Source organism: Pleuronectes platessa, chromosome 23 (assembly GCF_947347685.1).
Source record: "Pleuronectes platessa chromosome 23, fPlePla1.1, whole genome shotgun sequence".
Lineage (NCBI taxonomy): Eukaryota > Metazoa > Chordata > Actinopteri > Pleuronectiformes > Pleuronectidae > Pleuronectes > Pleuronectes platessa.
The window spans coordinates 16,672,671-16,684,704 of NC_070648.1; positions in this window are offsets into that span (position 1 = coordinate 16,672,671).

The window sequence follows — 12,034 nt, forward strand, 5'->3', positions numbered from 1 at the left end:
CCTTGGTTCTCCATTCCACACTTAGTCCGATTTCGCTGTCCCAGGCCTCCATGGAGAGACCCAGCACCAGCACCGGCCGTGCCCTGAGACCCACACTTAAGCCCCCATCCTGAGTGTTATCACCCATGGGCCTGGGATAAAGAGCCTCGCGCTCTTGGTTCTCCATTCCAAACTTAGTCAGATTTCGCTGACCCGGGCCTCCAAGGAGAGACCCAGCACCAGCACCGGCCGTGCCCGGGGACCCATACTTAGGCCCCCGTCCTGAGTGCTGAAAATGCCTAGAAATGTCTCACTCTTTGTGTTAGGGAAAGATACAATACTTGGGACACTTCTAGGCACTTTACATTACAGCAAAAATGCCTAGAAATGTCCCACACGTTTTCATGGGGAAAAATACAAAACATGGGAGAAAAAACCTCCAAATATGGCTGAGCCCGGGGACCCACTCTAAAGCCCTCACCCTGAGTGCTGAAAATGCCTAGAAATGTTCCACTCTTTGTGTCAGGGAAAAATACAATACATGGGACATTTGTAGGCGCTTTACATTATAGCAAAGATGCCGAGAAATGTCCCAACCAATCATAATGAGCCGGACGCTTCTAGGCACTTATCATTGAGGCAAAATGCCTGGAAATGTCCCACACGTTTGATGTTAGGGTAATACAATACATGGGACACTTGTAGGCACTTTACATTACAGCAAAATGCCTAGAAATGTCCCTTACTAGGGGTTACGGAAGTGCAATATTTGGGTCTCTCTATGAGTAATTCAAAAGGAAACATTCCTATGATCCTCTTTAAAGGAAACACTCCTATGCTTATCTCCAAAGGATCCTTGGTTCCCGTTCTTACCCATATTTCCTATGGTTATCTCCAAAGGAATCAAAGGAAACATATGTATATCAGTTTCCTGTGTTTAGATCTCTTTCTTAGTCACATTTCACTGAACCGGGCCTTCACGGAGAGACCAAGCACCAGCACCGGCCGTGCCCGGGGACCCATACTTAAGTCCCCCTCCTGAGTGTTATCATCCATGGTCCTGGGTTAAAGAGCCTCGCGTTCTTGGTTCTCCATTCCACACTTAGTCAGATTTCGCTGACCCGGGCCTCCAAGGAGAGACCAAGCACCAGCACCGGCCGTGCCCTATGACCCACACTTAAGTCCCCCTCCTGAGTGTTATCACCCATGGGCCTTGGTTAAAGAGCCTTGCGCTCTTGGTTCTCCAATCCACACTTAGTCAGATTTCGCTGACCCGGGCCTCCAAGGAGAGTCCAAGCACCAGCAACGGCCGTGCCCTGAGACCCACACTTAAGCCCCCGTCCTGAGTGTTATCACCCATGGGCCTGGGTTAAAGAGCCTCGCGCTCTTGGTTCTCCATTCCAAACTTAGTCAGATTTCACTGTCCCGGGCCTCCATGGAGAGACCCAGCACCAGCACCTGCCGTGCCCGGGGACCCACACTTAGGCCCCCGTCCTGAGTGCTGAAAATGCCTAGAAATGTCTCACTCTTTGTGTTAGGGAAAGATACAATACTTGGGACACTTCTAGGCACTTTACATTATAGCAAAAATGCCTAGAAATGTCCCACACGTTTTCATGGGGAAAAATACAAAACATGGGAAAAAAACCTCCAAATATGTCTGAGCCCGTGGACACACTCTAAAGCCCACACCCTGAGTGCTGAAAATGCCTAGAAATGTTCCACTCTTTGTGTTAGGGATAAATACAATACATGGGACATTTGTATGCGCTTTACATTATAGCAAAAATGCCTAGAAATGTCCCAACCAATCAGAATGAGCCGGACGCTTCTAGGCACTTATCATTGAGGCAAAAAGCCTGGAAATGTCCCACACTTTTTTATGTTAGGGTAATACAATACATGGGACACTTGTAGGCACTTTACATTACAGCAAAATGCCTAGATATGTCCAACACTAGGGGTTTCGGAAGTGCAATATTTGGGTCTCTCTCTGAGTAATTCAAAAGAAAACATTCCTATGATCCTCCCTAAAGGAAACACTCCTATGCTTATCTCCAAAGGATCCTTGGTTCCCGTTCTTACCCATATTTCCTATGGTTATCTCCAAAGGAATGAAAGGAAACATATGTATATCAGTTTCCTGTGTTTAGATCTCTTTCTTAGTCACATTTCACTGAACCGGGCCTCCACGGAGAGACCAAGCACCAGCACCGGCCGTGCCCGGGGACCCACACTTAAGTCCCCCTCCTGAGTGTTATCACCCATGGGCCTGGGTTAAAGAGCCTCGCGCTCTTGGTTCTCCATTCCACACTTAGTCGGATTTCGCTGACCCGGGCCTCCAAGGAGAGACCAAGCACCAGCACCGGCCATGCCCGGAGACCCACACTTAATCCCCCGTCCTTAGTGTTGTCAACCATGGGCCTGGGTTAAAGAGCCTCGTGCTCTTGGTTCTCCATTCCACACTTAGTCAGATTTAGTTGACCCGGGCCTCCAAGGTGAGACAAAGCACCATTACCGGCCGTGCCCTGAGACCCACACTTAAGCCCCCGTCCTGAGTGTTATCACCCATGGGCCTTGGTTAAAGAGCCTCGCGCCCTTGGTTCTCCATTCCACACTGAGTCCGATTTCGCTGACCCGGGCCTCCCAGGAGAGACCAAGCACCAGCACCGGCCGTGCCCGGGGACCCACACTTAAGCCCCCGTCCTGAGTGTAATCACCAATTGGCCTGGGTTAAAGAGGCTCGCGCTCTTGGTTCTCCATTCCATACTTAGTCACTTTTCGCTGACCCGGGCCTCCATGGAGAGACCCAGCACCAGCACCGGCCGTGCCCGGGGACCCACACTAAGGACCCCGTCCTGAGTGCTGAAAATGCCTAGAAAAGTCTCACTCTTTGTGTTAGGGAAAGATACAATAGTTGGGACATTTCTAGGCACTTTACATTATAGCAAAAATGCCGAGAAATGTCCCACACTTATTCATGGGGAAAAATAAAAAACATGGGAGAAAAAACCTCCAAATATGGCTGAGCCCAGGGACCCACTCTAAAGCCCACACCCTGAGTGCTGAAAATGCCTAGAAATGTTCCATTCTTTGTGTTAGGGAAATATACAATACATGGGACATTTGTAGGCACTTTACATTATAGCAAAAATGCCTAGAAATGTCCCAACCAATCAGAATGAGCCGGACGCTTGTAGGCTCTTATCATTGAGGCAAAATGCCTGGAAATGTCCCACACCTTTGGTGTTAGGGTAATACAATACATGGGACACTTGTAGGCACTTTACATTACAGCAAAATGCCTAGAAATGTCCCATAATAGGGGTTACGGGAGTGCAATATTTGGGTCTCTCTCTGAATAATTCAAAAGGAAACATTCCTATGATCCTCTTTAAAGGAAACACTCCTATGCTTATCTCCAAAGGATCCTTGGTTCCCGTTCTTACCCATGTTGCCTATGGTTATCTCCAAAGGAATCAAAGGAAACATATGTATATCAGTTTCCTGTGTTTAGATCTCTTTCTTAGTCACATTTCACTGAACCGGGCTTTCACGGAGAGACCAAGCACCAGCACCGGCCGTGCCCGGGGACCCACACTTAAGTCCCCCTCCTGAGTGTTATCACCCATGGGCCTGGGTTAAAGAGCCTCGCGCTCTTGGTTCTCCATTTCACACTTAGTCAGATTTCGCTGACCCGGGCCTCCAAGGAGAGACCAAGCACCAGCACCGGCCGTGCCCTGAGACCCACACTTAAGCCCCCGTCCTGAGTGTTATCACCCATGGGCCTGGGTTAAAGAGCCTCGCGCTCTTGGTTCTCCATTCCAAACTTAGTCAGATTTCGCTGACCCGGGCCTCCAAGGAGAGACCCAGCACCAGCACCGGCCGTGCCCGGGGACCCATACTTAGGCCCCCGTCCTGAGTGCTGAAAATGCCTAGAAAATGCTCACTCTTTGTGTTAGGGAAAGATACAATACTTGGGACACTTCTAGGCACTTTACATTTTTGCAAAAATGCCTACAAATGTCCCACACTTTTTCATGGGGAAAAATACAAAACATGGGAGAAAAAACCTCCAAATATGGCTGAGCCCAGGGACCCACTCTAAAGCCCACACCCTGAGTGCTGAAAATGCCTAAAAATGTTCCATTCTTTGTGTTAGGGAAAAATACAATACATGGGACATTTGTAGGCACTTTACATTATAGCAAAAATGCCTAGAAATGTCCCAACCAATCAGAATGAGCCGGACACTTCTAGGCACTTATCATTGAGGCAAAATGCCTGGAAATGTCCAACACCTTTGGTGTTAGGGTAATACAATACATGGGACACTTGTAGGCACTTTACATTACAGCAAAATGCCTAGAAATGTCCCACACTAGGGGTTACGGAAGTGCAATATTTGGGTCTCTCTATGAGTAATTCAAAAGGAAACATTCCTATGATCCTCTTTAAAGGAAACACTCCTATGCTTATCTCCAAAGGATCCTTGGTTCCCGTTCTTACCCATATTTCCTATTGTTATCTCCAAAGGAATCAAAGGAAACATATGTATATCAGTTTCCTGTGTTTAGATCTCTTTCTTAGTCACATTTCACTGACCCGGGCCTCCAAGGAGAGACCAAGCACCAGCACCGGCCGTGCCCTGAGACCCACACTTAAGCCCCCGTCCTGAGTGTTATCACCCATGGGCCTGGGTTAAAGAGCCTCGCGCTCGTGGTTCTCCATTCCACACTTAGTCCGATTTCGCTGACCCAGGCCTCCATGGAGAGACCCAGCACCAGCACCGGCCGTGACCGGAGACCCACACTTAAGCCCCCGTCCTGAGTGTTATCACCCATGGGCCTGGGTTAAAGAGCCTCGCGCCCTTGGTTCTCCATTCCACACTTAGTCAGATTTCGCTGACCCGGGCCTCCAAGGAGAGACCAAGCACCAGCACCGGCCGTGCCCTGAGACCCACACTTAAGCCCCCGTCCTGAGTGTTATCACCCATGGGCCTTTGTTAAAGAGCCTCGCGCCCTTTGTTCTCCATTCCAAACTTAGTCAGATTTCCCTGACCCGGGCCTCAAAGGAGAGACCAAGCACCAGCACCGGCCATGCCCGGAGACCCACACTTAAGCCCCCGTCCTGAGTGTTGTCAACCATGGGCCTGGGTTAAAGAGCCTCGTGCTCTTGGTTCTCCATTCCACACTTAGTCAGATTTCGTTGACCCGGGCCTCCAAGGAGAGACAAAGCACCAGCTCCGGCCGTGCCCTGAGACCCACACTTAAGCCCCCATCCTGAGTGTTATCACCCATGGGCCTGGGTTAAAGAGCCTCGCGCCCTTGGTTCTCCATTCCATACTTAGTCACTTTTCGCTGACCCGGGCATACATGGAGAGACCCAGCACCAGCACCGGCCGTGCCCGGGGACCCACACTTAGGCCCCCGTCCTGAGTGTTATCACCCATGGGCCTGGGTTAAAGAGCCTCGCGCCCTTGGTTCTCCATTCCACACTTAGTCCGATTTCGCTGTCCCAGGCCTCCATGGAGAGACCCAGCACCAGCACCGGCCGTGCCCTGAGACCCACACTTAAGCCCCCATCCTGAGTGTTATCACCCATGGGCCTGGGTTAAAGAGCCTCGCGCTCTTGGTTCTCCATTCCAAACTTAGTCAGATTTCGCTGACCCGGGCCTCCAAGGAGAGACCCAGCACCAGCACCGGCCGTGCCCGGGGACCCATACTTAGGCCCCCGTCCTGAGTGCTGAAAATGCCTAGAAATGTCTCACTCTTTGTGTTAGGGAAAGATACAATACTTGGGACACTTCTAGGCACTTTACATTACAGCAAAAATGCCTAGAAATGTCCCACACGTTTTCATGGGGAAAAATACAAAACATGGGAGAAAAAACCTCCAAATATGGCTGAGCCCGGGGACCCACTCTAAAGCCCTCACCCTGAGTGCTGAAAATGCCTAGAAATGTTCCACTCTTTGTGTCAGGGAAAAATACAATACATGGGACATTTGTAGGCGCTTTACATTATAGCAAAGATGCCGAGAAATGTCCCAACCAATCAGAATGAGCCGGACGCTTCTAGGCACTTATCATTGAGGCAAAATGCCTGGAAATGTCCCACACGTTTGATGTTAGGGTAATACAATACATGGGACACTTGTAGGCACTTTACATTACAGCAAAATGCCTAGAAATGTCCCACACTAGGGGTTACGGAAGTGCAATATTTGGGTCTCTCTATGAGTAATTCAAAAGGAAACATTCCTATGATCCTCTTTAAAGGAAACACTCCTATGCTTATCTCCAAAGGATCCTTGGTTCCCGTTCTTACCCATATTTCCTATGGTTATCTCCAAAGGAATCAAAGGAAACATATGTATATCAGTTTCCTGTGTTTAGATCTCTTTCTTAGTCACATTTCACTGAACCGGGCCTTCACGGAGAGACCAAGCACCAGCACCGGCCGTGCCCGGGGACCCATACTTAAGTCCCCCTCCTGAGTGTTATCATCCATGGTCCTGGGTTAAAGAGCCTCGCGGTCTTGGTTCTCCATTCCACACTTAGTCAGATTTCGCTGACCCGGGCCTCCAAGGAGAGACCAAGCACCAGCACCGGCCGTGCCCTATGACCCACACTTAAGCCCCCGTCCTGAGTGTTATCACCCATGGGCCTGGGTTAAAGAGCCTCGCGCTCTTGGTTCTCCATTCCAAACTTAGTCAGATTTCGCTGACCCGGGCCTCCAAGGAGAGACCCAGCACCAGCACCGGCCGTGCCCGGGGACCCATACTTAGGCCCCCGTCCTGAGTGCTGAAAATGCCTAGAAAATGCTCACTCTTTGTGTTAGGGAAAGATACAATACTTGGGACACTTCTAGGCACTTTACATTTTTGCAAAAATGCCTACAAATGTCCCACACTTTTTCATGGGGAAAAATACAAAACATGGGAGAAAAAACCTCCAAATATGGCTGAGCCCAGGGACCCACTCTAAAGCCCACACCCTGAGTGCTGAAAATGCCTAAAAATGTTCCATTCTTTGTGTTAGGGAAAAATACAATACATGGGACATTTGTAGGCACTTTACATTATAGCAAAAATGCCTAGAAATGTCCCAACCAATCAGAATGAGCCGGACACTTCTAGGCACTTATCATTGAGGCAAAATGCCTGGAAATGTCCAACACCTTTGGTGTTAGGGTAATACAATACATGGGACACTTGTAGGCACTTTACATTACAGCAAAATGCCTAGAAATGTCCCACACTAGGGGTTACGGAAGTGCAATATTTGGGTCTCTCTATGAGTAATTCAAAAGGAAACATTCCTATGATCCTCTTTAAAGGAAACACTCCTATGCTTATCTCCAAAGGATCCTTGGTTCCCGTTCTTACCCATATTTCCTATTGTTATCTCCAAAGGAATCAAAGGAAACATATGTATATCAGTTTCCTGTGTTTAGATCTCTTTCTTAGTCACATTTCACTGACCCGGGCCTCCAAGGAGAGACCAAGCACCAGCACCGGCCGTGCCCTGAGACCCACACTTAAGCCCCCGTCCTGAGTGTTATCACCCATGGGCCTGGGTTAAAGAGCCTCGCGCTCGTGGTTCTCCATTCCACACTTAGTCCGATTTCGCTGACCCAGGCCTCCATGGAGAGACCCAGCACCAGCACCGGCCGTGACCGGAGACCCACACTTAAGCCCCCGTCCTGAGTGTTATCACCCATGGGCCTGGGTTAAAGAGCCTCGCGCCCTTGGTTCTCCATTCCACACTTAGTCAGATTTCGCTGACCCGGGCCTCCAAGGAGAGACCAAGCACCAGCACCGGCCGTGCCCTGAGACCCACACTTAAGCCCCCGTCCTGAGTGTTATCACCCATGGGCCTTTGTTAAAGAGCCTCGCGCCCTTTGTTCTCCATTCCAAACTTAGTCAGATTTCCCTGACCCGGGCCTCAAAGGAGAGACCAAGCACCAGCACCGGCCATGCCCGGAGACCCACACTTAAGCCCCCGTCCTGAGTGTTGTCAACCATGGGCCTGGGTTAAAGAGCCTCGTGCTCTTGGTTCTCCATTCCACACTTAGTCAGATTTCGTTGACCCGGGCCTCCAAGGAGAGACAAAGCACCAGCTCCGGCCGTGCCCTGAGACCCACACTTAAGCCCCCATCCTGAGTGTTATCACCCATGGGCCTGGGTTAAAGAGCCTCGCGCCCTTGGTTCTCCATTCCATACTTAGTCACTTTTCGCTGACCCGGGCATACATGGAGAGACCCAGCACCAGCACCGGCCGTGCCCGGGGACCCACACTTAGGCCCCCGTCCTGAGTGTTATCACCCATGGGCCTGGGTTAAAGAGCCTCGCGCCCTTGGTTCTCCATTCCACACTTAGTCCGATTTCGCTGTCCCAGGCCTCCATGGAGAGACCCAGCACCAGCACCGGCCGTGCCCTGAGACCCACACTTAAGCCCCCATCCTGAGTGTTATCACCCATGGGCCTGGGTTAAAGAGCCTCGCGCTCTTGGTTCTCCATTCCAAACTTAGTCAGATTTCGCTGACCCGGGCCTCCAAGGAGAGACCCAGCACCAGCACCGGCCGTGCCCGGGGACCCATACTTAGGCCCCCGTCCTGAGTGCTGAAAATGCCTAGAAATGTCTCACTCTTTGTGTTAGGGAAAGATACAATACTTGGGACACTTCTAGGCACTTTACATTACAGCAAAAATGCCTAGAAATGTCCCACACGTTTTCATGGGGAAAAATACAAAACATGGGAGAAAAAACCTCCAAATATGGCTGAGCCCGGGGACCCACTCTAAAGCCCTCACCCTGAGTGCTGAAAATGCCTAGAAATGTTCCACTCTTTGTGTCAGGGAAAAATACAATACATGGGACATTTGTAGGCGCTTTACATTATAGCAAAGATGCCGAGAAATGTCCCAACCAATCAGAATGAGCCGGACGCTTCTAGGCACTTATCATTGAGGCAAAATGCCTGGAAATGTCCCACACGTTTGATGTTAGGGTAATACAATACATGGGACACTTGTAGGCACTTTACATTACAGCAAAATGCCTAGAAATGTCCCACACTAGGGGTTACGGAAGTGCAATATTTGGGTCTCTCTATGAGTAATTCAAAAGGAAACATTCCTATGATCCTCTTTAAAGGAAACACTCCTATGCTTATCTCCAAAGGATCCTTGGTTCCCGTTCTTACCCATATTTCCTATGGTTATCTCCAAAGGAATCAAAGGAAACATATGTATATCAGTTTCCTGTGTTTAGATCTCTTTCTTAGTCACATTTCACTGAACCGGGCCTTCACGGAGAGACCAAGCACCAGCACCGGCCGTGCCCGGGGACCCATACTTAAGTCCCCCTCCTGAGTGTTATCATCCATGGTCCTGGGTTAAAGAGCCTCGCGTTCTTGGTTCTCCATTCCACACTTAGTCAGATTTCGCTGACCCGGGCCTCCAAGGAGAGACCAAGCACCAGCACCGGCCGTGCCCTATGACCCACACTTAAGCCCCCGTCCTGAGTGTTATCACCCATGGGCCTGGGTTAAAGAGCCTCGCGCTCTTGGTTCTCCATTCCAAACTTAGTCAGATTTCGCTGACCCGGGCCTCCAAGGAGAGACCCAGCACCAGCACCGGCCGTGCCCTGAGACCCACACTTAAGCCCCCGTCCTGAGTGTTATCACCCATGGGCCTTAGTTAAAGAGCCTCGCGCCCTTGGTTCTCCATTCCACACTTAGTCCGATTTCGCTGTCCCAGGCCTCCATGGAGAGACCCAGCACCAGCACCGGCCGTGCCCGGAGACCCAAACTTACGCCCCCGTCCTTAATGTTATCACCCATGGGCCTGGGTTAAAGAGCCTCGCGCCCTTGGTTCTCCATTCAACACTTAGTCAGATTTCGCTGACCCGGGCCTCCATGGAGAGACCCAGCACCAGCACCGGCCGTGCCCGGGGACCCACACTTAGGCCCCCGTCCTGAGTGCTGAAAATGCCTAGAAATGTCTCACTCTTTGTGTTAGGGAAAGATACAATACTCGGGACACTTCTAGGCACTTTACATTACAGCAAAAATGCCTAGAAATTTCCCACACGTTTTCATGGGGAAAAATACAAAACATGGGAGAAAAAACCTCCAAATATGGCTGAGCCCGGGGACCCACTCTAAAGCCCTCACCCTGAGTGCTGAAAATGCCTAGAAATGTTCCACTCTTTATGTTAGGGAAAAATACAATACATGGGACATTTGTAGGCGCTTTACATTATAGCAAAGATGCCTAGAAATGTCCCAACCAATCAGAATGAGCCGGACACTTCTAGGCACTTATCATTGAGGCAAAATGCCTGGAAATGTCCCACACGTTTGATGTTAGGGTAATACAATACATGGGACACTTGTAGGCACTTTACATTACAGCAAAATGCCTAGAAATGTCCCACACTAGGGGTTACGGAAGTGCAATATTTGGGTCTCTCTATGAGTAATTCAAAAGGAAACATTCCTATGATCCTCTTTAAAGGAAACACTCCTATGCTTATCTCCAAAGGATCCTTGGTTCCCGTTCTTACCCATATTTCCTATGGTTATCTCCAAAGGAATCAAAGGAAACATATGTATATCAGTTTCCTGTGTTTAGATCTCTTTCTTAGTCACATTTCACTGAACCGGGCCTTCACGGAGAGACCAAGCACCAGCACCGGCCGTGCCCGGGGACCCATACTTAAGTCCCCCTCCTGAGTGTTATCACCCATGGTCCTGGGTTAAAGAGCCTCGCGCTCTTGGTTCTCCATTCCAAACTTAGTCAGATTTCGCTGACCCGGGCCTCCAAGGAGAGACCAAGCACCAGCACCGGCCGTGCCCTGAGACCCACACTTAAGCCCCCGTCCTGAGTGTTATCACCCATGGGCCTGGGTTAAAGAGCCTCGCGCTCTTGGTTCTCCATTCCAAACTTAGTCAGATTTCGCTGACCCGGGACTCCAAGGAGAGACCCAGCACCAGCACCGGCCGTGCCCTGAGACCCACACTTAAGCCCCCGTCCTGAGTGTTATCACCCATGGGCCTTAGTTAAAGAGCCTCGCGCCCTTGGTTCTCCATTCCACACTTAGTCCGATTTCGCTGACCCAGGCCTCCATGGAGAGACCCAGCACCAGCTCCGGCCGTGCCCTGAGACCCACACTTAAGCCCCCGTCCTGAGTGTTATCACCCATTGGCCTGGGTTAAAGAGCCTCGTGCCCTTGGTTCTCCATTCCATACTTAGTCACTTTTCGCTGACTCGGGCCTCCAAGGAGAGACCCAGCACCAGCACCGGCCGTGCCCGGGGACCCACACTTAGGCCCCCGTCCTGAGTGTTATCACCCATGGGCCTGGGTTAAAGAGCCTCGCGCCCTTGGTTCTCCATTCCACACTTAGTCCGATTTCGCTGTCCCAGGCCTCCATGGAGAGACCCAGCACCAGCACCGGCCGTGCCCGGAGACCCAAACTTAAGCCCCCGTCCTTAATGTTATCACCCATGGGCCTGGGTTAAAGAGCCTCGCGCCCTTGGTTCTCCATTCAACACTTAGTCAGATTTCGCTGACCCGGGCCTCCATGGAGAGACCCAGCACCAGCACCGGCCGTGCCCGGGGACCCACACTTAGGCCCCCGTCCTGAGTGCTGAAAATGCCTAGAAATGTCTCACTCTTTGTGTTAGGGAAAGATACAATACTTGGGACACTTCTAGGCACTTTACATTACAGCAAAAATGCCTAGAAATGTCCCACACGTTTTCATGGGGAAAAATACAAATCATGGGAGAAAAAACCTCCAAATATGGCTGAGCCCGGGGACCCACTCTAAAGCCCTCACCCTGAGTACTGAAAATGCCTAGAAATGTTCCACTCTTTGTGTTAGGGAAAAATACAATACATGGGACATTTGTAGGCGCTTTACATTATAGCAAAGATGCCTAGAAATGTCCCAACCAATCAGAATGAGCCGGACACTTCTAGGCACTTATCATTGAGGCAAAATGCCTGGAAATGTCCCACACGTTTGATGTTAGGGTAATACAA